The 23,695-nt window shown below is 40.3% G+C and overlaps 1 protein-coding gene across 2 annotated transcripts in view; it reads right to left on the bottom strand.

Moving 5' to 3' along the window:
• Positions 1-23,695, bottom strand: part of BMPR1B (bone morphogenetic protein receptor type 1B) — a 146,798-nt gene that overhangs the window by 58,829 nt on the left and 64,274 nt on the right. Inside the window, exon 1 of one of the 2 annotated variants that reach the window (XM_021396566.1) lies at positions 19,458-19,511. The exons of the other annotated variant lie outside the window; for it this stretch is intronic. The gene's annotated coding sequence lies outside the window, so the exon portion shown is untranslated. Of the gene's footprint in view, positions 1-19,457; positions 19,512-23,695 lie in introns of those variants that run through there. 2 annotated transcript variants of the gene reach the window in all.

Genomic DNA, 23,695 nt, shown 5'->3' with positions numbered 1-23,695 from the left:
TACGGCTGTGTGAAAGACCTTAAACAAATAATCCCTATCCGATTAAAATTTAGATACACTGCAAAGGCCCCTTGCTTTGGTAGGGAGACTGTTCTCTAATTCCTGAATAGACCGATACCTTAGTGCTTAATAAATATGTTTATAACAGCCTCAAATTATTTAGCAGAGCATCAAGAAATTGGGAGGTCTTGCCAAAGGAATTAACACACATATACCAAACCCAAAAGCATATGAATAGCCTTTGCATGGGCAGAGATGGCAGATCAATTCTTGTTCTCTTTTGCATGATGTGAATACTTCAGATTCAACTAAATGACAAATTTCTGCATTGCCCAAACAAGTAGCTAGATTGAACTGGGCATATTTGACATACTGTCTTTTGTCCCATCTACTGATGGTAAATCACCTTAGTTAATCTTCCAAGCAAAATCAACAACTGAGCTAGTCCTGATTAGGCCTAATATTGTTTGAATCACATTTATGTTCACCCTGGAAAAACAGGTCACAGAAGTTAATCCAGCCTGTAAAAACATTTAAAATCAAAAAACCTATTAGACAAAGAATAAGTCGTATGCCCAGTCAGATGACACATGCCACAGGCCCAATTTTAACGAGATTTAAGCATTGGCAACCTCTTCGATACCCTTCTTTTCCTCTCTTCTTTTATTCAAGTTCCCCAGCAACAAAAAGCTAGGTGCATCCCTATATCAGAAAAAGCCTTCAGGGAGAGTAGGCAGTCTATAAAAGGAAGGGGTTCTCTTTACAGCAGGAAGAGCAGCCGAAATTTGAGCAAGGGAGCCCAGGTTTTACTTCTTCTCAGGCCTGACCAAACCTGATAGTTGGCTGCTCACAAACCATCTGGACAAGGAAATTGTACGCTGATGGTTTGGGTATCACCAAAATTAAGGTTCCAGTCTTACTATGAGATCATTCTCCCGGAGGGAGGAATTTTCTTAGATCATCCAGAAGTCCATTGCTGCTAACGGCCAAGCAAGCCAAGTTGCTGGCTTGCTCCTCTTCTTCTATAAATATGCCTCAGCACACCTGAATTTTATAGCAGAAATAAAAGAAAATCCAAAAACCTGCTGCTAAACTTACTACTTATAATAAAATAACTGCAGCATCTTTTTTTTTTTTTTCACATTAAGGAAGACCTTTTTTGGGCCATTTTCCAGGATGAAAAAGCAGCTGTCTTTGCCAATCTCCTTGCAGGCAAAGAAAATTTTCAAGATGAATTGGTTTGACAGAAAACAGGAGATTAATTTTTTTTCTTTGCTTTGCCAGTATCGCCTCTTCTAGAGTCAACTTTGTGATCCTGAAGGCACTTCCAGCTACAAATTAATTGCAGATTTGATGCATACTTGCTGTTCATAGGTATCAGGAGTGGTACACTTAAAAATTCTTTACATCTTTTAAGTCTATAAAATTAATTTCCTAGTTCTCGAAGTAAGCTAATGTGGGGCAATCTCTGACTTTTCTGTGTTTTGAAGCATAGTCTAAAGAAACTGCATCTCAAAACTGGGCTTTAGAAGAGGATGATGGCCCAAAACCACAGCAGCTCTTGCAGGAGAACTTCCAATTCATTGATGAAGCAAAATAGCAGAGATTGCTGCATGTCTGTGCTGAAACCTATGCTGTTCAGGATGTTGCCCTTTTTAAACAGGATATTTAAAAGACAAATATATAGCCAAGAACCAGAACTGCCTATTCTGGTTTAAGAATAAGCTCTCCACCCAAACAAAGTATTAATGTGTCACTCTGTATAATAAATACATGACTTACTATACAAAGAAGTATAGTAGAATGGCTTTGGCCCTGTCTAAAACTAATTTATTTTAAGTCTATATATAACAAGTTCCTCTGACAATGAATCGTGTAACGTCTACAAGACAAAAAACTGCACACTTCGTTAGCTACAGAAAGACAGGTGGACCAACAGAAACTTCCACTTAGTGCTTTATTGGCTGCCTGCCACAGCTTGAATGGGAGCAATTATGAAAAAATTGAACACATGACTTTAATAAGCTTCAATATGGATTGCTGTCTGGTAAAAACAGAGCTTTACAAAAAGTTACTCTGGGTCTAGTCTTTGCTACTGGGAACAAATGTGTTGTTTCAGATGTCAATCACGTATACTTTGGATTATTTGAAAAGGTTAGCAAGAAGAGTGACATGTGAAATTGGGGGTGACAGGAAGCAGGCTTGGGAGATAACAACTTCTCCCAGTGCCAGTGGGCAAGAACCTCTCCCAGCACAGTGGCTGCTGCTTTTTTGCTGCGTGTATACACACATTTAGTCAAATTTAACACCCAGCATAACTACTTACTAGCAAAGATGTGCTCAAATTCTTCACTGTGAGAGTGGTAGGAAACTGGAACTGGTTGTCCAGAGAAGCTGTGGATGCCTCATCCCTGGAGGTGTTCAAGGTCAGGCCCCAGGCAGCCTGGGGGTGGTAGCCTTGCTAGCTAGAAATAAGTGGTCTTTAAGTTCTGTGATTCCACAATAAATAGATACACCTAGTAGTAGACAGAAGGATCTATTTCCAGTCCCACATCACCAGGAACAAGACTACTGCAGCAAGGATGGACTGTTTCATCTTCTAAAAAAAAAAAAAAAAAACCTGAAAAGGATAAGAGAAAATGTTGTTCCATTCAACAAGAAATTCCAAAGAATTATATCACCTTCAGTAGAAAATAAGAGGAATATGACTAATTTTCAATGAATTTCTCCTTGAGTGGGACCATGACACTGTAACAGCTTAGGATACCCAGTAGGGTAGCATCAGAACCGTTCCACTTACTGCAAGCTTGTATTTTCCTGAATATCCTTTGTTTCTGCTTGCATTTTCAATGGCCATCCTCCTGTACACATCTCTGAGATGAGCTGAGCATGCATAACACGTGCTTTCCTATCTCCAAACCACAAGTTCTTAAACAATATGACTGCACAATTTATGAAAATCATACACAACATAAAGGAACAGTTGCAATCAGATGGCTACCACCAAGTGGCTTTTGTTTTCACAGGTTTGTCATTTTTTCGAACTGTGCACCAGAAATGACTGTATCCTCTACTTTTAGCCTGATTCCAAGCTCCCTTATCTATAAAAACAGCAATTATTAACAACAGTAACAATATGCATCGATGACAGCTTGGTCTGAGACACTTCTGACACATCATAAATTCAGGACAAGACCAAATAAAAGCAGCAATAATCTGCTGCACAAATACAGCACAGAGAACAACTGACTAGTCAATAATCTGCAGCATTAGATAGTGGGTCACAAGCTTAATCAAGTCATCAGTGTAATAATTCATGAGAAAGCAGTTACTGTATTGGGAGGTGTCCAGAGGCTGCTCCGTGTAAGACAGGAGAAACGAGCCTCCTGCTTGAGGCTGGGAGAGCCTCTTCAGAAGCAGTATCTTGCTTTGGGCAGCATCGCCCAAAGAGGACAAGAGCTTGTGAAAAAGCCTCAGAGGGGAACAACTAGAACCATCATGAATGGGAAAACAATGATCTAGGAGGAATCATTAAAAGGAGGGTGTTTGTCAGTCTAGAGACAAGGGCCACATGGTAACAGCTCTGAAATAATGATGAGGTCCCTGCAAAGAGAGATGGAATGCACTTTTGTTCCGCACACACTTGCACAGGACAAGAAATAAGGGCTGATGTTTTACAGCTGAGATCTCTCTTAGACATTCTGAAAATGAGATCATATTTGAAAGTGCAAATAAGAATGGGAACAGATAGTCTACAGAGGTAACAGAATATTTGCCTGTTCCTATTTTAAAAAAATCTCTAGGGCCTTCCAGGCTCATTTTCCCTTGCTCTTTACAAATGTACTCAAAATTGAAAATTCATGACTTATCCAAAAATTGATTCAACAGATTTCAATTTTCAAAGCATCAACACTTTCTCATGTAATATCACTTTTTTATTTCAGAACATCTTAAATTCTATTCTGACCTAATAAACAAGAGAACATAATTTAAAAGTGACTATTAGTTGCCCAACAAAACAAAAGGTCCATCCTCCCCACAGCTCTAATCAAGTAAGCATGTGTCATCATTGCTGTGCTCATATCAGAATATGAATACATCAAATAGAGGATCAGTCTTGGTGTGAGTCTGAAATCATCATTGTTATCATCAAGGAGAAGAAAATGAAAAGGGAAAGCTGCTGCTGAAGAAATGCTAAGATTTAGAACTAGAGAACTCAGGGGATAAACTGTTTTGAAAAGACATATGGAAACTTCGGAAATAATGAGACTACAGTCTTTTGGTTTTTTTCTTAACTCTTAAGATTCAGAATTTACAGCAAGTCCTGGGCTAAATTAAAACATATTTTGTTTTTATTACTGAATCTGATTCTGCAGTATGTTTCTTCAGTCGTGATAGCTTAATGTCAGTGGAAGAGTGCAACATTAAAAACCAGACTGTGGCTCCATCCATGTTTTCTAATCTCCTTTGAGATTATTTTTAATGAAGGCAAGAAAGCATCTTTTCCAAGTAAAATAATCCATAATACATTTGTCTCCAGACTTTTAATTATTTAATGTAATTTCCCTATAAAGATGCTCAGATTCATCTACACAATCTTCTTTTGTTCCGAAAGACTGATCAATAGTTTGATACAAGAAGTGACTTAATTAGAAATATATACATCTTCACTTCTCACATGAGTAAGAATGAAGTTACAACAAACAATGTACTTTTTGTTTTTTGCCCACAATCAATATACATACTCTTTTGCAAATTGTAGCATTTGCCAGTTGAGACTTGGCTACTTTTATCCTTTCTAAATGTCTTTCTTTACGCACTAGAGAACTTTGCATTTACCACAGAATTGCCATGTATGCACACAAAAGTGAATTGTTAACTTGTAGGGGAAGGTGGAGAGCAATATATTCAGCCTGGAGTGAATGTAGAGAATAAATAGTCAAAGAAACAATGGGCATGAACAATAAAGGAGATGGAAAAGGTGGTAAAAAGTGTCAACTCTGCTCAACTGAAACTGCCAAGCATTACCATTGCTTTACTCACAACAATAACGTTATATGTATAGAGTAAGTCTGTAACAGGCCAAAGAATATTTTCAAAAAAGGGAAGAAAAATGCAATTTAAAAGAGTCCCTTCATGTCTGTTCTCAGGCGTTTAAGGAATCAGATACCAAATGCTTGCAACATTGCATAAATTGTTTGAATTTCTTTATGGTATGTGTCCAGCACATTCCCAAAGAAACAGCTCTGGACACAGCGTTGGAGCTCACTGCGCTGCAAGGACACTATGATCAGCATCCTGCTCTGGGGTGCATGCAGGTGTTTGGAAGGAATGCTTGTCTGAAACCTGCCTTGCCATTGTTATGGTTTTGGAGACGTTCTGAAAAGAGAGCTCTGACAACAGAGCTGAGCTTTGTTTAGAGAATGTAATCCTCATTCTCCCAGATGCTGACAGGAAAAGGTCACATCTTGCTTAAGTGAAAAATTCCTTTCTCAGAGTCAAGGGATGAAAGTGGTAGAGAAGAGCAAATTTCTTGCCTGAACTGCAAACTTAAAACATCCAACAGATGGCTGTTAACAACATCAGAAACAGCTTTTTTTCTATTCTTAAACATATATCAAAGTAAAAAGTTTCTACCAGGTGGTATTAGGCATTATAGGGATACAGAAAGCATCCAAATAATAACCCGATCCTCTGAAATACAGAGGTCCTCCCTCCTATAGAATTGAATGGTGCAGAGGATGCTACCCTATTCCAGGCATAAGCCATTCTGGTGCTGCACAGAGCATTATTTTAAAAATTTTCAAAAAAAAAAAAAAAGCCACTGTTCATTTAAACAAAAATGCAGACCTTGGATACATACATTGCCACGACTTTTGACTTCCATTAGTCCTAGAATACTGTTAACGCGAGTGCAAGGAAATGATTTTTCAAAGTATATCGCCTAGTTTGATTTTTTTTCCTTAACAGCAGCAAAAACCTAGAAACTGCCAAACATATTTAAATATTATAGGCATTCAGTAAACGCACTTCAAAATATTAAAGGCCAAAAAGTTGAGAGAAAGCACTGGAGGTAAAACTGATAGGCCTGGCAAGGAACAAAAGCGAGTTGAGAAATCAGAGCAGTGGAAACAACATAAACTTGTTCAGAGGAAGAGAATGGGCTGTGGACAACTGGGTCAAGTGGGAAACAGAGAAAGCAGATGAGAAGGGGAAAATTTTGGCATGCTTCTCTATTGCTTAGAATGGCACTGGGGTTTGCTGAATCACATTGCTCTTCCATAGAAGACTTTTCTGCAAGGCCCTGGCAAAATGTCCTGTCCCTTCCCAGAGTGAGAGACACAGGGATTTGTAATTTATTATTTGTGCCACTTACTCTGTTCACTCAAAGGAGAAGTTGCATGCAGTAGATAAGCCTGGGCATTGTGCTGCATCATGCTCTGGCACAATGGGTCTGTGCACTACATGATGGGACTTCTATTTTCAGTTCTTTTTGAGAGAGAGTTTAAACATCTCCAAGTATAACCACATTATACTAAAAGCACACTTTAAAAAAATAACCAGCTTAACCATCCACTTGTGCAAAAGATGCTATAGTAATATTATTCGAAGTTTGTTTTGTAAAGGATAACTATTCTTGCCTGAAGAATCCTTCTCTGTTTTTTTATGCCAGAAATTTAGAAGGTAGATATGGTAGATGACAACAAAATTAAAATTAAGGAATGATTTGAGAGTAACGCAGCTAAATGCTTTGCTCTGACCTATTTCTCCCAGCACTTTTTGGGTGTTCTTTGCTTCACTTTTCTTCACGCTCAACTTAAAAATCCTGGGTCAAATTGGCAAGTACACTGATGACTTGCAAGTCCCAGCAACCTCTGGAAGACCATGCTGTGGCTTCAGTAAGTGCTAAAGGATTGAGACCAAAACACTGCAAATAAGCCTGAAGTAGAAGGAAGGAATGACTCCACCAGTGGCTTCAGCCAATGTATGAAAGCACTTTCATTGACAGAGAGAGCCCACTCAAAAAATAGTTTCCCTTCTGTTTTGGTGGATGTATTTTGCAATCACATCAGCAATTTGCTTCACCAAGCGGTTGCCTAAGGGCTACAACGGGAACAACAATGGGGAGAGATACCCTGCTTTTAGCATTCAAAGTGAGGCTGGCGTAACCCAACTGTGAATGCACAGCCTTGGAGTTTTCACCCAACCTGCCTCATCCTCTGCCCCAATGCCCCATATGCAACATGGGGTACAGATGCCCCTTTGTCTACCAGGGATTTGTGAAACTGAAGTTAATGAACATTCAGATACTACAATTATGGATATCTCAGGAAAAAAATGGGAGGAAATTAATAATTGCAGACTCAGCAGGTTTTGAATAGCATGCAGTAAATAAGGTGATGGTCACGCGTTGAACAATGCAAATAAAACAAAATGCTGAATAGGGGCTCATTAAGTGAGTGCTGCCCATCTTTAGGGCTGAACAAAGCAGGGGTCCAGTGGAAAAGCTAACCTGTAATCATGTAATTAAAGACTGCATAGTAATGCTTTCGTACAGAGGTCAAATAAAGGTTGCCTTCAACATAAATACAGACATTTTGAACACAAATCCAGTAATGATATTTTCAAGCAAATTTTTGCTTGTGTATCATTACATATTTTGAATATAAAGTTTACCAGGCAGCACTTACTAACTTTTCAGCTCTGTAGACGGTCTTTCTAAACATCATGTTATTCACCTGAAAATTTACTAGTTTGGGTACATTAAGAGTTTGGATAAATTCTTTGGTCCAGATCAGGCAGGAGATCAGCCAAGAGATTCACTCTGGGCTACTGAGGTTAGGATACACACCTTTCCTCCAGTACATCCCTCCTCTGGTCCTCATGATACAGCCTTCACAAGTGAAAAGCCTGGCTGTGAGACTGACAACTAATGAATGACAAAACCCACTTCCATTCTATGAGCGATATTTCTTCAATGTGATTTTAGATTAAGCAACACTGAAAAAAAATGATGGGCATGTAACATGAAAGAAGCTTGTAGTCTAAATGGGCTGCCAGAGGAGTACAAAAATTTGGAAAGCCATTTAGTCCAGCATATAGAATAGAAACAGTCTGTTGTTTATATATGTATATATCTACACATATTTCTATGGCCTTTGTCACCACTGGAGACAGCTGCTCCCAATTAACATCTCTTGTAAACACCTCTGTGGTGTCAGACTGTATTATTGTTTTCATTTTACAGTAAAGAAGGTGAAACAGGAGAGCAGACTGGATTCATGAAGATATCTTTATGCCTCTCACTGAAATCAGCCGAATTTGATTTAAACAAATAATGTCTACAGAGTTGGATCTGCAAAATGGATGTCCATCTAGGTGGCATTATACTACAAAGCTGAAATATGAATCTAAGATTTTTAATTCTCAGTCTTTTACATCTGTAAAAGATCATTAGTACACTGAAAAACAAATTGCACATTCATAAATCTGGGCTACATTATTTCCTTCAGTAAAGTCTTCTATTCTGTTACAACCAAGATGGAACACTAAACAGGCAAGAGAAATTTTGAAAGGAAAAATGAAGACAGTTGTTTATTCCAGATGGTTGCTGGGATGAGTTTGATGGCTCTTTCACATTCTGTCTGTGACTTTTCCTCCCACAAATATTGTTCACACACACTAAAAGCAAGTGCAAGTTTATAAGTACAGAAAATATAAAAAATATTAATGCTGTCATGCAATAAGAAAAATCTTGTCATTTTAGCTAACTGTTTCAGAAGTAAAAGTTTCTATAAACATGGACAGGACATGCTTGCCCACTAGCAGAAACATGTAATCTGGAGGGAAAGCAGAGAAGGACACCAGGCACTGGAATTTTCTCCTCAGTGCTTGTTTTCTCCAGTTGCCAACAAGCATGCCAATGGAAGGCACACAGCCCTTTTCCAAAGCAATGCCCATCTAATAACTGCCCACCAAAAAGCATGAAGGTGCTTTCCAAAGCAACAATGTCACGTTTATGCAAAGACATAAAAACAAAGGTACAAATATTTGCTCTTACCAGATGCTGACATCCAAAGTTGTAAAGCTACAGATTACATCCCTTTCTTGCTCTCTAAACATGCAAGAAGAAACTACAAACATGACTCTTGCAAGAATTAAAGAAAAACAGGAGTTTCTTCACATTGCAAAAATGTGCTTTAGAAGCAGAATTTATTTTCTCTTCTTTTTGCATCACCTAGGCCTTTACTTCTGCTATCTAAAATAAATACAAATTCCTGTTTTTTGTTTTGTTTTGTTTTTACAAAAGGAACATATCGTTAAGCTGATTTTAACTTATTTTGGGTGATGAAATGACAGGCTGGTGCACAAGCATGTTTAAGGGTAGTGTCTTTGGCATCCACTTCCTGAGGCTGAAAGAAACTTGATTACAAAGGTTAGATTTTTATATAAATGACTGTCCAGATACTTTATGTGCTTCCATAATTCAGTGCCATTCCATTTTATCATTTTATGAGGTTTAGTTTGTTCATCTTTGGTGGTACTATTTTGTTACAAAACAAAACATACACAACTCAAGTGCACATTCACATAGTTTGAAAGAGTCTATAGGGTTCTCCCCACTAGGACCCCAAAGAAAAGGTTCTGAGTGATTTATGGAAAAGTTACAACATTATGCTGAAGTACAGTGGCAATAGATATTTCAGAATGAATTCTACCCAGCTCATACACAGGACTGCAATTCCCCTCAGAGAATAGCCAGTTTGCACCAGCTTGAGCATTAAAAATCCCCACTCAGAACTGCTAGTAACACCCATAATGACTATGTTGGTTATCACTGGCTAAAGGTACTACATCAGTTCCAAACATTTTGGAGAATCCAGTCTTAAAGCAAGTTGACCATCGTAACTATCAGAACATAACTATGCTTCTCTAACTGAGTTAGCATAGCTTTTTGCATGGAGACAGTAATCTAAGAGAAACACAAATTTCATAAGGCCACTGCTGAAGAGGAACCATCAAACACACCATCATCTGTTTCACAGGGAGCAAGCATTCCCTGCCCAAAGTTCCCCTTACAAATAAGTCTCTCCCTAGCATTTGCTGCAGGTACCCCACTGATGTAATTTATTGATTATTTATTAATTTATTTCCTTTGATTACTCCTTATCTCTCTTTCTTCCAGTGGCAAAAATACTCTACTCAACCATCTTTTCTTTTGTAGCACTTCCAGCTCCACAGGCAGCAGTATCTTTTTTTGATGGTTTCCCATTTCTTCCTTTAATTCATCCATATTTTAACACACAATTTTCAACACTACCCCAGGGAACATCTTAGGGAAAGCCTAGGAGCAGGGATGGGAATAGAGCCTGTTCCAGGCTGCCCCCAGGCAGCTTTGCAATGGCACCACATCGTGGTGCCTCAGCTGAACACAGCTGGGCCCTTGTAGTTCAAGATTCAAGATTTCGTCTCTGGAAGTCAACAGTTCAAACCCTCACTGCCCACCTAAAGCATTTATTCCTAAGTAAGAAATTTCCCTAGATTTCCTTTACTGCAGTTCTAGACAGAGTTTTTCTTACCTCCCTTCTTTTTTGTTATTTTTTCTCTTAAGGGAATAAATATTAATAACATAATCTTTTTTTTTTTTTTTTTTACTATCTTCTTTTTAGTGATGCCTCATGGTAAATAGAAAGCAACAAAAACCATAAACACATCTTTAGGCACATAGTGACAACAAAACTGTTAAGAAAGTCCAAAGTAAATTACATTTAACTAATGATGGAATTGATGAGATCTTCCAGCTCTTTGAAAACAGTTTAGAATGCTCCTGAAGCCTAAACTTATTCAAAAAATTTAAATCATTTATTACCAGTTCACAAGAAGATTATGTTATTTCTTCATCTGTAGCTGTATTTTCAGCTGTTGCCTTCCCACAGGCAGCTATCATTCATCCAACAAAATCTACTTGGTGGCCCATGTTCAAATAAAGTAAGTTTAGCTTCTTAAATAGAAATAATGAGTTCCCATGTGTTACTCAGTCAAAGTGAAAAAGAGGCTATTATCATGTGATATTGATTTAATCAAAAGGCATTCAGATTTAAGAAAAACGGAGTTTAGTTCAGCTTCCAACTGCTAGTTTGCATTGAAAGGATAATATCAGAGAAAGTCCCACATGAACAGTTAGCTGCCCCATGAAGGTAGGCTCAACTTAACTATCTCTAAGAATGTAGTATCTCAGGAACACCCATATTCAACAACCCAGTGTCAAATACTGTTATCCTGCAGAAAGATGCTGCAAAATTTATGCTGAGACATCTCAGTGAATAAGATCTTCAAATACTATACAATAAGTAATACCTATTTGGGTAGGAGGAACCAAAGCATAATTAAATAAAAGCCAACATTGAGGAAATAGACCATTTGATGCTTGTGTTTGCCTTTTATTTCTGATAGAAATGTGTTGCCAAGAGGAGATAATGCTGATTTCACAATATATTCTGTTCTGAAAAGTGAGGGAATTGTTTTATCTTCATTCTTTATACCATGTATTTAAATATAATACATATGTTGTTTGATCTCAACCTATGTCAATATAGAATTGGATTATTAATCATTACATTTCAGAACATAATATTTATACTTTTTTTTTTTTTTTTTAAAGGAAAATCTACCTGGTTGTTGTAAAGGTTCAATCTATATTGAGTTTACCACAGTTAACACAAATCATGGCAACCTCTGCACAGAGTGAACCTGCACAACAGAAAATCAGGTATTTTTAAATTCTTTAGTTTTGATTCAAGGTTTACTTGTTAGGATTCCCCACAGTTTATAATCCAGCCACTTCATTTTCCTATGTGAACATTTAGAAAGTAAAAATTGGAACCAAAAAAAGAAAAAAAAAAGTAGAAATGAATGCTACTCCTGCCTTCTCTACTTATTCTATAATAAGTTATATAAGTAAAAGTTATCTTATTGTTTGGGCTGATCAGACACAGAGACACCGAACCAAGCTGTCTATCAACAGCCATAGATGGCACCAAACCCAAGTAAAGAAAGAAATGAAAATCATTTGTTTCTGAACCTGTGCTTCACATACTGAATTTCCCAGTGCTCCTGTGTAGTCACAAAGATGTTCCATGACTGGCAAGAACAAGAAAATTACTAGAAACCTCCTGCAAATGAAACCCAGCTGCTTAAGCACAATCCCATATGTTTCCTACACTGTGTGGCTTTGATAGATTAAATTGAGCATAAGAAAGAGATGAAATATTTATGAAAATTAAATTTGCAGAATGCATGTCAGTAAGCCTAAAAAACACTTTTTTTCAAATGAAGACAGGAAACCACATTTTTCACCCAACCAGGTTAGGGTAGGTTATAGCAGTGGTATTCACACGAGCCTCTGAGATGCCTATGTTTCCTGCAGCCTGCTCAGCTTTTACTCAAACCACTGATTCCAGAAGCAGTGACCACAAATACTCTGACACTGGTGTACCAAGCACTTGTAAACAACACACACAAATGAAATACTATGTTTTACTCCTTCTCCACCAAAAGGTATTTTGAAGGTTGGGAAAAACTTCAGATCACATAAGGTATTCTGTGTACTGACTACTCTGGACACAGAATATTGCTGGAATGAACAAAATCCTTGTTAAACATTTAAGGGAATGTTTTCAGATATTTAAGTAAATGAATACATTCTGAAAGACACTTTCAGACTGTTTACCAAATGTTCATATTTTCCTTGTACTGGCTTTCTCAAAAGAGCAATGAAAGAAAAGCTCGATGGGGTAAAATAGTCACAGCAACAGAAAAATGAACATTTAGATTCAAATGAAGCCATAGAAGCACAAAATACCTCCTGTTTTTTTCCAGTGGCAAACATCTTGCATGAGATTCCCCCAGATAGCTTGCATCTCTCTCTCTGTGGTACAGGTCTTGCCTGTCTCAGCAGATCTGATATTTCTACAGCAAGCGTTGCTAGTGAGTACGATCGGGTTTTCATTTCCTATTCAATCCTACCTTTCACCCCTTTAAAGGGTGTCACTCTCTTTCCAGGTGCTCTTGTCTCTCTTTATGGGGCTGAGAAGCCCAGAAGATTTTTCAGGGAGATAGTTTAGTTCTGATAGCTTAGCACTCTATTATTTCAAATTCCTGCCTGATACAAATACCCATACACACATGGAACTGTGACCTAAGGCAAACAGATGTGGTCTTCTTAGCAAAGAAGAACCAAGACACAGCAGTAATGTTTATACAGCGGATTAATAATAAAGGGACTGTAGCCCTCCGTGCTGCTTACTGAGTACAAGAGCCCTGACTTCAGTAAACCAGAGACAAAGCCAACTCTTCCCATATTCTTGTGCTGCTTGAATGCCTTCTGCTGGCATGCCGGGGCCATGGGATGAGCCAGGACACTGGAATCATCCCAGAGGAGATCCATGATTTATTTGAAGAAACGCAGCAAGCAACGTCTCCCAAACTCTCTTTCAAACGAGTAGCAACAAATACTCTATTTTCTTTTCACGGGATGTTTATACACTAAGAATTGAGTACCTTCTATGCTGCTGAAGTGATATAATGCCAGATATCTGTAGAGAAATTATGATGAGTTCTACTTGCATTAACAGTGTCTGAAGTAACAGTCTAAAATTTGCTGATCAAAAATATTAGATAATATCTCCTTACAGTCAGTTTGCAACATTAAATACTGAAAAACAGAAGAGATGCAAATGGAATTTAGTAAATTGATAGGGCAGACTTTCTTATAATCCCTAATCTTGACATGATAGTGCTATATTTCTTTTTTCAAAGATTTAAGCCTCCACTTCTGTCATGTGCTCAAAGCCCTGTCAACCCCAAAATGACTATTTCCATTTAAATCTACACAAGTGTTTTACATGACTTCCTGAGTAAAGACTTCATGGTTACTTCAGCTAACACATGGCACATTTAGTTTCAGTCCACTCAAATATTCTGCAGTCTAGCTATGAATCTGGAACAAACAGCACCCAAAAGCTGTAGGAGGGAAGCGTTTCCTGAACTGCAAAATAAGCCCGGCCTTCAAACCCTGCATCTTGTCAAGGCCAGCCAGTGGAGGAGCAGACACTCCGAGAGCGATAAACTCCTGCTCAGAACAAGTGGGTGCAAAGCATACATGCCTCGTGTGTCCTGGGCTGAACTGTATCTTCTAGTCGAGTGAGGGAGGAAGGAATACAGGAAGGAAGACGCAAATCCTGCTGTCTTCCCTGCAGGTACGATGCTGAAGAGATCAGATTTCCAGCATCTGTGACGCTCACCGCAGGTCACTTTTATTGCTGATTAATAGTGAGAGATTAATAGCTGGGGATACCACATAATGGCTTCAGCACAAAACTCCGGAGCACACAGCCATGGTTATGCCTTTAACAGCTGTGTCCATACTTGCAGTGCATTTTGCCATATGGTGACTGGGATCAGCTTACACTTAAAAAATTATTACTTTAAACACATACTGAACAACAATACTGTACATCTACCTCTCAAGTAACACAGCCCAAAGGCTGCCTGTCCTCATGCCTCATCCTTCAGCTTCACACAAGCCAAACAATGTCACCTCATATCTTGCAATTGCACAAATACTTTACCGAATGCTAAAACCCACGGAGGAGCACTGAATATTGCAGCCAGGACACACTGGCCTGGCGTTTTGCCAGATGACAGCTAGACCAGCAGGTGAACACAAATTTCTTTTTCAGATTAAAATGAAGTATAGTACTGCCTGCTCAATCCCTTGAGCAGTGAACTGTGTGACAAGTAATCACGCTAAGGAATTTTGTTAGATCAGGTTTATATACTCACCAGCTTGCAGCCATAACTAACAATTGTGATGACTCAAAGTCCCCGTGTCTTTGGATCTTTTGGTTGTAGAGGCTGATGTGTCGTGGAGCACACCAACAGAGAGCACTATAGGCATAAGCATCGCTCTGCTCCTGTAGACACTGCTGGCTTCAGCACAGCTTTCTCCCACATTCTCACCCTTGTTTTCCATAAATGTTACTCTCTTGCACTCAGAAAGATCTCTCACGATTTCCAGGCATCAGCCTATGACCTGCTCTGTGCCCATTGGGAAGGCAGAGAGATCTGTCAAATAAATATCCCACCTATATCCCACAAGATAGGTAGGAGGGAACCAGGACTCAGCCCATGTAAAGCTCCTTTTCTACAGCATCTTAATCTTCCACATATAGGATTGACACAGCTATTCAGCAGTTTGCCCAATATTCAGCTACCTGTGCAACATTTCTTTTTTTTTTTCTTTTTTTTTTTTTTGGAGCCAAACTTTGGTCAGATTATGGGATAGAAGCAACTTTCCCCCCAGGATATAAGAGATGTTTTGGCAAAGGGAGTTGCCCCCATTTATTTTATAACACAACCATCTCATTTGCATCATCAAGCTCAGTAAGCACTTTTTCAATGCCCAGTTAAATGAACTTTTGGCCTACGCCAATGACAATTACCTTTCTCGTCTTTGCTTCAGAAGATTTCCTTAAATGTGAATTCCAGCTTTGAAAATTACCACCTGCAATTTTGCAATGCAAGATGGAAACATAAAATAACATCCTATCCAAAATCCTGAAGACAAGATCTGCAGTTCTATCTGACTGAACTGAACTATGCTCAACACATATTGTCAGGATGACCCTTTGGCCTTAAGATTAGGGGAAAAAAATTAAACACTGCCAAAAAAAACCCCATCAAACATCTAGAAGATAACAGCAAGATTAGTAATTGCTGGTCCAGGTAAAACAAGTGAAGTCAGAAGTATTTAAATTCAGTTTAGAAAAGGGTATAGGTCTTGTGGATAGAAGAGAAGCCACAGATGTAGCAACTGCCCTGACTCACACTGAGGTTCCTGTCATTGCCCTGTATGACACAGCCACGGCCTCAGATGCAGCACCTACTGGGTCCAGAGTGGGCAGCAGGATCTCCATCCAAAGCACTATTGGCAGTGACTTATCACGAAGACGGAAGGATGCAGCATTCAGTGGATATCTGCCCAGGGTACAGTCTTGCATCATACTTTCACTAACAGTTTAGACATTGATTTAGATGTATTTGCTTACAAAAAACTTCACTTGCTATCAGACTAAGACGACTGCACATGAACAGGAAGACAGAACTCACACTGAAAAGTGTTCTCAAGAAATGGGAGAAGTGAGTGGGAAAGTCTGGTGTGCTGTTCAGACAGTATAACATAATATGCAGACAGTGTAACATAACGCACATGCAATGGCACAAATAAAGAAACAATTTACCAAATGGCCTTTCTTTGAAAAAGAATCTGCAAATTACAAAGGCTTACAAGCTGAACACAAGAAAACAATGTCAAGCCACCGAGAAAAAGGGAAACACTGCACTGGGGCGTACACACAGAGCCACGGCCCAACAAGCAGCCCTTCTGCAGCAGCCTGGGGCAGCACAAGATCCTGTGCTAAGAGCTGGGTTCTGCACACCTCCCTGAATCCAGGGCAAACCCAGTGTTCCATTAATGATATGGCTACAGGTGCTGCAGTAATGATGTGGAACCATCGGCACCTCCATGGGCATATCTCCAGGCAAAATGCAGGTTCCACAGCCTGATCATCTCCCCTGTGTGATCACCCTGCACAAAACAGGCACTTGGAAGGAAAGGAGTGGAAGCACCTAACAAGCAAATTTAAGTTGGAATGAATACTGCTTTAGAAAACTTTGCACTTGGCCTGAGGCCAAATTACTTAAAGGATCTCTTAATTTGATTTTAAGCATGCCTCTCATAACAACTAGCCTGGAAACTGCCTAGAGCAATAGGACTCGAACCCATAACCCATAACCCAAAGGGTAGGAGGAAGCAAAGCATTACAGTAATGTAACTGAAAAATAAATAAACACATTTACAATACAATTTAACAGTGCACAGTTTTGCAATTTTTTTTTCCAGGCATTTCTCTCCTAAAATTATCCTAAAGCACTTGGCTTCAGTTGCTCCTACTTTCCTCTCTTCAGTTGCCGAGATGCCTTGGGCCAGCCTCCATCCCCTTCAGCTCTCAGGAGGAGACAAGGAGAAGGTGAGAGCACTGGGGGTCTGCCTCGTGGGCTCCCCAGCACCAGCCTCTGCTGCAGAGCCGTGCTGACCAGTGAGCACATAGTCCTCAGGAAAGCAGAAATCCTCACTCTCAACAAGCCACTGGTTACATTTGCTGCGGTTTGTACAAGTGTCCAAAAATCAAGACAAGCTTTGGCTCCTGTCTGATGGGAGCATATTTCCAATGGAAACTGAGTTCAGAAGCAGCTGGATTTCAAACCAGGCTCCTAGGAATCTTCCACTGACATGTGCTACCACATTGTTGCTTAGACCTAATATCTAAGGAGAATCTTGGAGTAACTTTCGCACGCTAGTCTTTGTACCTGGACTTCTGCAGAGGTGCAAACATCTTGTCACAGAATCATAGGATGGTTTGGGCTGGAAGGGACCTTTAAGATCATCTAGTTCCAACCCCCTGCTACAGGCAGGGACATCTCCCACTAGACCAGGTTGCTCAAAGCCCCATCCAGCCTGGCCTTGAACACCTCCAGGGTGGGAACATCCATAGCCTCTCCGGGCAGTCTGTTCCAGTGTCTCACCACTCTCACATCTTGGTCTCCTCCAGGCCAGAGAAGTTTTCTGTGCACAAATCACTGCAATTCTGCTTCAAATTTGCATATTACCTCTGCAGATGCTCTTATGTCAGAGTGCACCTGACAGCCCCAGGGGTCAGTCATCACACCAAGATTCCTGGTGCCTTGAAGAGCACAGCTTCTAAATGTGCTTTTAAATGCAGCTGAAGTTTGATGTCTGTGTTTCTAAACTACATTAGATGTTCATTCAAGTTTTTGGGGGCTTTGTTTGTTTGTTGCACTAATAACTTTGAAGATTATCTTGGTTTTTCAAGTGATCACACATGCACACACACATACATAAAAAAAAAAAAAAAAAGAGTGTCAGATCACTTATCCATTAAGAATGTTTCCAAGGGAACTGAGACACTAATAAAATTCAAGATACATTTATATCCAGCTCCTGGTTCCGGGCAAGCTGCCCGCTTGGGCAGCAGAGGGTGCTGGCAGAATACCGCAGGGTCCCTGCCAAGCATCCCCCAGGTGGGTATGCAATTGGACCAGAGCCTGCACTGGGAGTCACTAAGGATGAACAGGAACAACGATTAGATTAAAAGAAGGATTGAAATAGCACCTAAAGCTTGCAAGATCTGCTTGCACTATACAGAACTGACTGCATGCTCACAGGCTGTAAGATGCTCAGTTGAAAATCAGACAGAAAACATAACTTCCAGCAGTTCCTTTGAAGTACAAAGAAAACCATCAACCAATGGTGGCAAGAGCTGCTACACATGGCACTGCAGCCCCCCCCTGCACTGCATCCCACTCCTACCACCCCCCTGGGCCACCCCATCACACAGGGCTGCGGGACAGGTGGATTGCATGAGCGCCGCTGTAGTTTCGTATCTTATTAGGAAGTCAGAGCAAAATCAGCTGAGGCATCAGAAAAGCTTGCTCTGCAGACTGAAGGATTGTAGGTGAGGTCACAGAAAGTTTAACTGTTTAGTAAACAGAGCTGACTAATTAATATAGGAAAAAAAAAAACCTTCCTTGCTGTATGTTCTTCTTTTCAGATGTGATACTCAGATTGCTAGCAGCCAAAAGACAGAGTACTTTACAACTTTATTTGTAACATCCTTAAAGACCCTATGTTTAGCAAACAAACAAAATAACTCTTCAAATACACCAGTATACACTCCTTCCAGAGAACATCAGTTCAGGAATGAAGCACACCACTGTAAGCACATTTATGAACTACAGAAAACATGCCCTCACATTTGCCAACTAGTGAACTGGCTTTCAAATGCAATTGCTGTAAATACATTTCACTCATTAACACATGTTCCATATTTTCAGTCTCCATAATAAAGCTGCCGCGATTGTGCTGCCAATCAAAATTCCGCCTCATTACGGTCCGTTTACTGCTAATTAGTGCCCCCTTTTCTTATTAGCTCTGTCAAATTTTTGCTTACTGATGGTTAAATATAGCGTTTTCATTTATCATTAGTACGATGCTTTTCTGTTAGGACTTCAGCGTGAACAAGTTCAGCCTTCTCACTAAAGAAGCACAACAATTCTTAGTGTATTTAAAAAAAAAAAAAGAAAGAAAGAAAGAAAAAAAAAACCAGCAAACAACTCGCTCTGAGAAGGAGTAATCAGGCAAAGTTAAAGCCTAAAGCCGCTCAGGATTCCTACGGGAAGACTTAATCCAGCACAGCCACCCGGCTGGTCTGTGAGGCGGCACACGGAGCCTGGAGCTGCTCTTCCCTCCCGCCCCAGCCCCGTGCACAGCACGAGCCCCCCCGCAGCCCTGCTCAGAACCCCCCGGCCATACGTACCGGCAGCGCTCCGCGTCCCGGCGGCGGGTCCCGGCTGCTCGTCCCGATCCTGCCCCGCCGCTGGCCCCGGGACGCGAGCGAGAGGCAGCTCAGCCGGGGCGGGCCGCGGGCAGGCTCCGTGCGCCGGGAGAGCCCCGGCCGCGCCGCGATCACCGCCCCCTCCCGAGCCGCCGTGCCGGGGTGCGCCGAGCAGCGAGCGGCTCCCGAGCGGCACCGGTAGGAGGTGAGGAGGGGGAAAGCGTTAGCGGAGCGAGACACCCGCCCCGCAGCTCGTCACTGGACAACTGCTGTAAGCAGCGGGGGAGCCGGTGGCATCGCTCAGGCGCTAAATGAGTTCCTGCGGCATGTGCGCGGGGCTGCCGGCGGGTCAGCCGGGCTGCAGCCCGAGCCGTGCTGCCTCAGCTGGGCTGGGGCTGCTGGACCTCCGCATTAACCACTTGTGGCTATTTCCTCAAGAAAACGCTACTTTCCATCTCTACACCAGTTCCGGTCCTTTGCCAGTTGCTCAAGCAGGGTAAACGGATGCAATCTCAACAGATAAGCCAGCTACAGGTCTGCTCTTTGGCACGGCAACAGGCATTAGAAGTGTTCTGGCATCAAACAGAACAAGTACAGGGTCTAGTTTCATGAACACAACAGAGGTGAGATCCCAAAAACTCTGAATGCAACGCTACAACAGCAACGTTACTGAATGATGGACTGCAACAGACAGACTCCTAACTACCACTGAGCAAAAAAAGCAAGAGCAGGGTGCAATTCACTAGGAATTTACAAATTCACTCCATACCTACAGGTAGCAATTAGTAGAGAAAACACTAATGATGAGAAAAGCAGCCTTAGTGATTCATTAGCTTCTTTTTGTCAAGTTTGTTCAGTTTGGCACTGACGCTCTCTCTTCTGCAGCTAATGTAGGCATCTCAGTGGGCAAATCCCACTACGTGTGTGTTTTAAAGGGTATTTCACTCTAAAAGAGTGAGTCAAAGATCCACGTCCTTGACAGCACTTAGCAAAATGGAAATGACATCTGTGAAGTGGGCACCTGGCAGCTGTCATGCAACATGTAGTAATAAGGTAACAAAACTCAGCTGACCAAAAGCCATCTCCCTAAGCCTTGCCCAGATATCAAAAGCACAATGAGCATTGCCTTCCCAGCAATCTGAGGCATTTATTTTTCCTTTCTTCATCCTCTTGTTTAAATATCTATCACCTGGTTGATCAATATGCCATTTTGCTATGTGGCAGCAACACAAAAGTACATTTCTATACACATAATTGGAATATGTCATTTATGAGAATATAACTTTTCAGTCTGTTTGTGTTTTCATTGGAATATACAGCAATAGAGTAACATGTTCGTATCTAAGCAATTTATTTTGTAATGAGTCCTAATTGCAGGTTTGCTCCACACTTAATATCAATTTTCATGGGAAATATTCTTGTACCTCGCATTTAATGTATATGCTGTGTTTAAAAACAAACAAACAAACATGCTTGATGTGTTCTTCCCAATCTCCCACGTAAGCACAAAAAGCATTAGAGCTTATCCAAAAATCCCAAACTGCCGTGTATCGCACACCTTTCATCAAAAGGATAGGATGATGCTCAGTGAGCTTTCAGACTGCAAGATGCAAAAGTATCATTATTTTGGACACATGGGATGGACACCACAACTCTTACTCATGACTGTAAAGGACTGGATACATTTAGACTTGCAAATGGCTGAATTTGAAAGGCTGCCATTGAAAGCATGAGGACTCTAAATTGAGATGCTTTTAGGATGCCACAGAAAAGAGTTTCTTGTGCAAACATAAGTTTTTAAAAATCAGTATGTAATTCAAGTTTGTATCAATCAGTATGTAATTCAAGTTTGTATCTGTCCACATATCTAACTACCCCATTGCAGTAGTGAGGTAAAGCAGATGGTGGTAAGAGCTCAAGTTCAGCTGTTAACATGGTTGTTTCTTGAAACGCTATGGTCACCGATTTGATACCATAACCCAACTTCCGACCTTTACATAAATGACACCATCCCATTCAGCAGAGTGGAGATGTGGTGATAATTCAGTTATGGGAAGCAAAGGAAAGAGAGAGGCTTTTTGCAGAGGGACATTTTTCTGATGTCTTCAGTGTTCAAGGTGTGACCTGTGAAACTAAGCAATCTTTCTTAATGTGCATTTTTAATGAGGGGCAGGGCACTCCTGTTGGTATTAGAGCACAAAGCAGTACAAATAAATAAACAAGGCAAGCAATAATGTGCTGTAATTACAGGACTTCCAGGGAGACTGTCAACATTCATGGATCATCCCCTCAGTCCTGTGGAATAGGTCGGTATCATAACATTTATTCATTGCATAATATACAAGCAAATTATTGCACTGATAGGGAAATTATATTTCCAAAAACAGAAAGAAAATTTTCAAGATACCATAAATGTGGAAAAGATATTTCTACATCATAGAGGATGACATAATTGTTTCCATAGTTGTTAATGTCATCAATGATGTAACCGTATCTTTAATTTCTTCCTGCTAATTGTGCTATTTCTTATAAATTCTGTGTTCTGCAAAAGCTCTTTGCCCATTAAAATACTTTTCTAAGCCAAAACACAAATCAAGTCTGAATTAACAACATTTCATTGCTTCTTCCTCCCCCTACTTTAAACAACAATCCAGCATTCAACCTACAGTAACTAACAGCCACAAATGGAAGATTCTCCCTTCAAACCTTCTTACTAATGCATTCTCCATAAGAACTTACAAAAACAACTTCTTTAAGACACAATTTTCTAATATTTTTGCTTGCTATGTGGTGAAACATAACATTCCCATTCACAGCGCACAAACTCAAAAAGAACAAAAAGATGCTTTCACACTACTTTGAAAAACCAGGGCATTCAAACCCAGGGGTAGGCAGACAACAAAAGCTGTGATGTGCTTAGAAATCTCTGAAAAGACTCTTAAAAGGCACTGGCAAAGGGACTCGAACAACTTTTGCCCAAGTTTCTTCCCTCCCACTCCACGTGTGGAGAGCTTCATGATGCAGCCCTCGTGCACAGGCAGCGGCACTGCCTTGCTAACAACCCCCAGCACCCTGTATGTAGCATGGCTGAAGGAGCCCTCTAGTATTCCAGGCACGTATTCCCTCCTGGTTACTTCGTTTTTTGTGCTGTTTTGTTTTGTTTTCCAGAGTGCTGCCAAAGTTTGTCCTCCCTCCATCACCTCCCCCCATTTGGAAAGGGGAAAATGCAAGCAAGAAGGGAGAAAATCCCTCAACTTGTCCAAAGCATGCAAGGATGATTTGTGTTCTCACTTATGGGGTATGACTGTCACTGTTGATCTGCTTTCAGGCCTAGATTACACGTGATAAGGGCTGACCTTATTTGAGCATTCACACATTATGCACTCATGGAGAGCGCGCTGGACACAAAAGTCCCTCAGATGTTCTGGGCATCAATCACGCTCACAGCGTGGAGGCTGCCAAACTTTTCTTCCATTTAACTCGGGAGAGGAGAGGGTAGTCCAAGACAGACTTAATAAAGTTTAAAGCTGTGCCACAGTATATTTGGGGCCCATTGTTTTCTAAAAGTGTGCTTTTCAACAAATTCTCTGCAGTTACCATGGGCAACTATTCGTCTTTAACAAATTTGGTCAGGGAAACTGTAGGGAGGAGGGAAAGTGAACAAAGGGTTTGCTAGATCGTTTTAAAAAACTAACTCAACTTCTTTCTTTTATTTCTCACATATTTACAGACAAAGTCATTTTTAAATTCATTCCTAAAAATTGAGTAAATTCAGAACATGTCTTAACGCAAATGACAGCCTTAGGAACGCATGAAACTTATTGTCCATCACATGCAATTTTAAGTAAATACTTAAACTCATTCCCTCAAATAATGCATGCTTTTGTAAAGAATACATTATAAACATAGCTCTCCATTGAAATGTTTCATCTGTTGCAATGAGTGACACCTCTATTTAAGCTTTCCTGATTTCATGAGAATTACAACTGGTTTGCTAAATCTTCTGTTTCAGTCTGCACATTTAAAATTACAACATACAGTCAGTTGGAAATAAGAGCATGCAGCAGATGATGCATATGCTGCTCTAAAATGTACTTACCAGCAGGGCCCAACTTAATTTGTCTAAATCTCCATGGAGTATCAGCCTTACAGACAAAACAGACTGCAGACATTCATACAAACAAACAAAAAGCCCCCCAAACCATCCTACCTATCTCTTA

The sequence above is a fragment of the Numida meleagris genome, chromosome 4, assembly GCF_002078875.1.
Source record: "Numida meleagris isolate 19003 breed g44 Domestic line chromosome 4, NumMel1.0, whole genome shotgun sequence".
In the NCBI taxonomy this organism is placed as follows: domain Eukaryota; kingdom Metazoa; phylum Chordata; class Aves; order Galliformes; family Numididae; genus Numida; species Numida meleagris.
The sequence above is the reverse complement of the archived record's forward strand: the minus strand, read 5'-3'. Positions and strand labels throughout refer to the sequence as shown.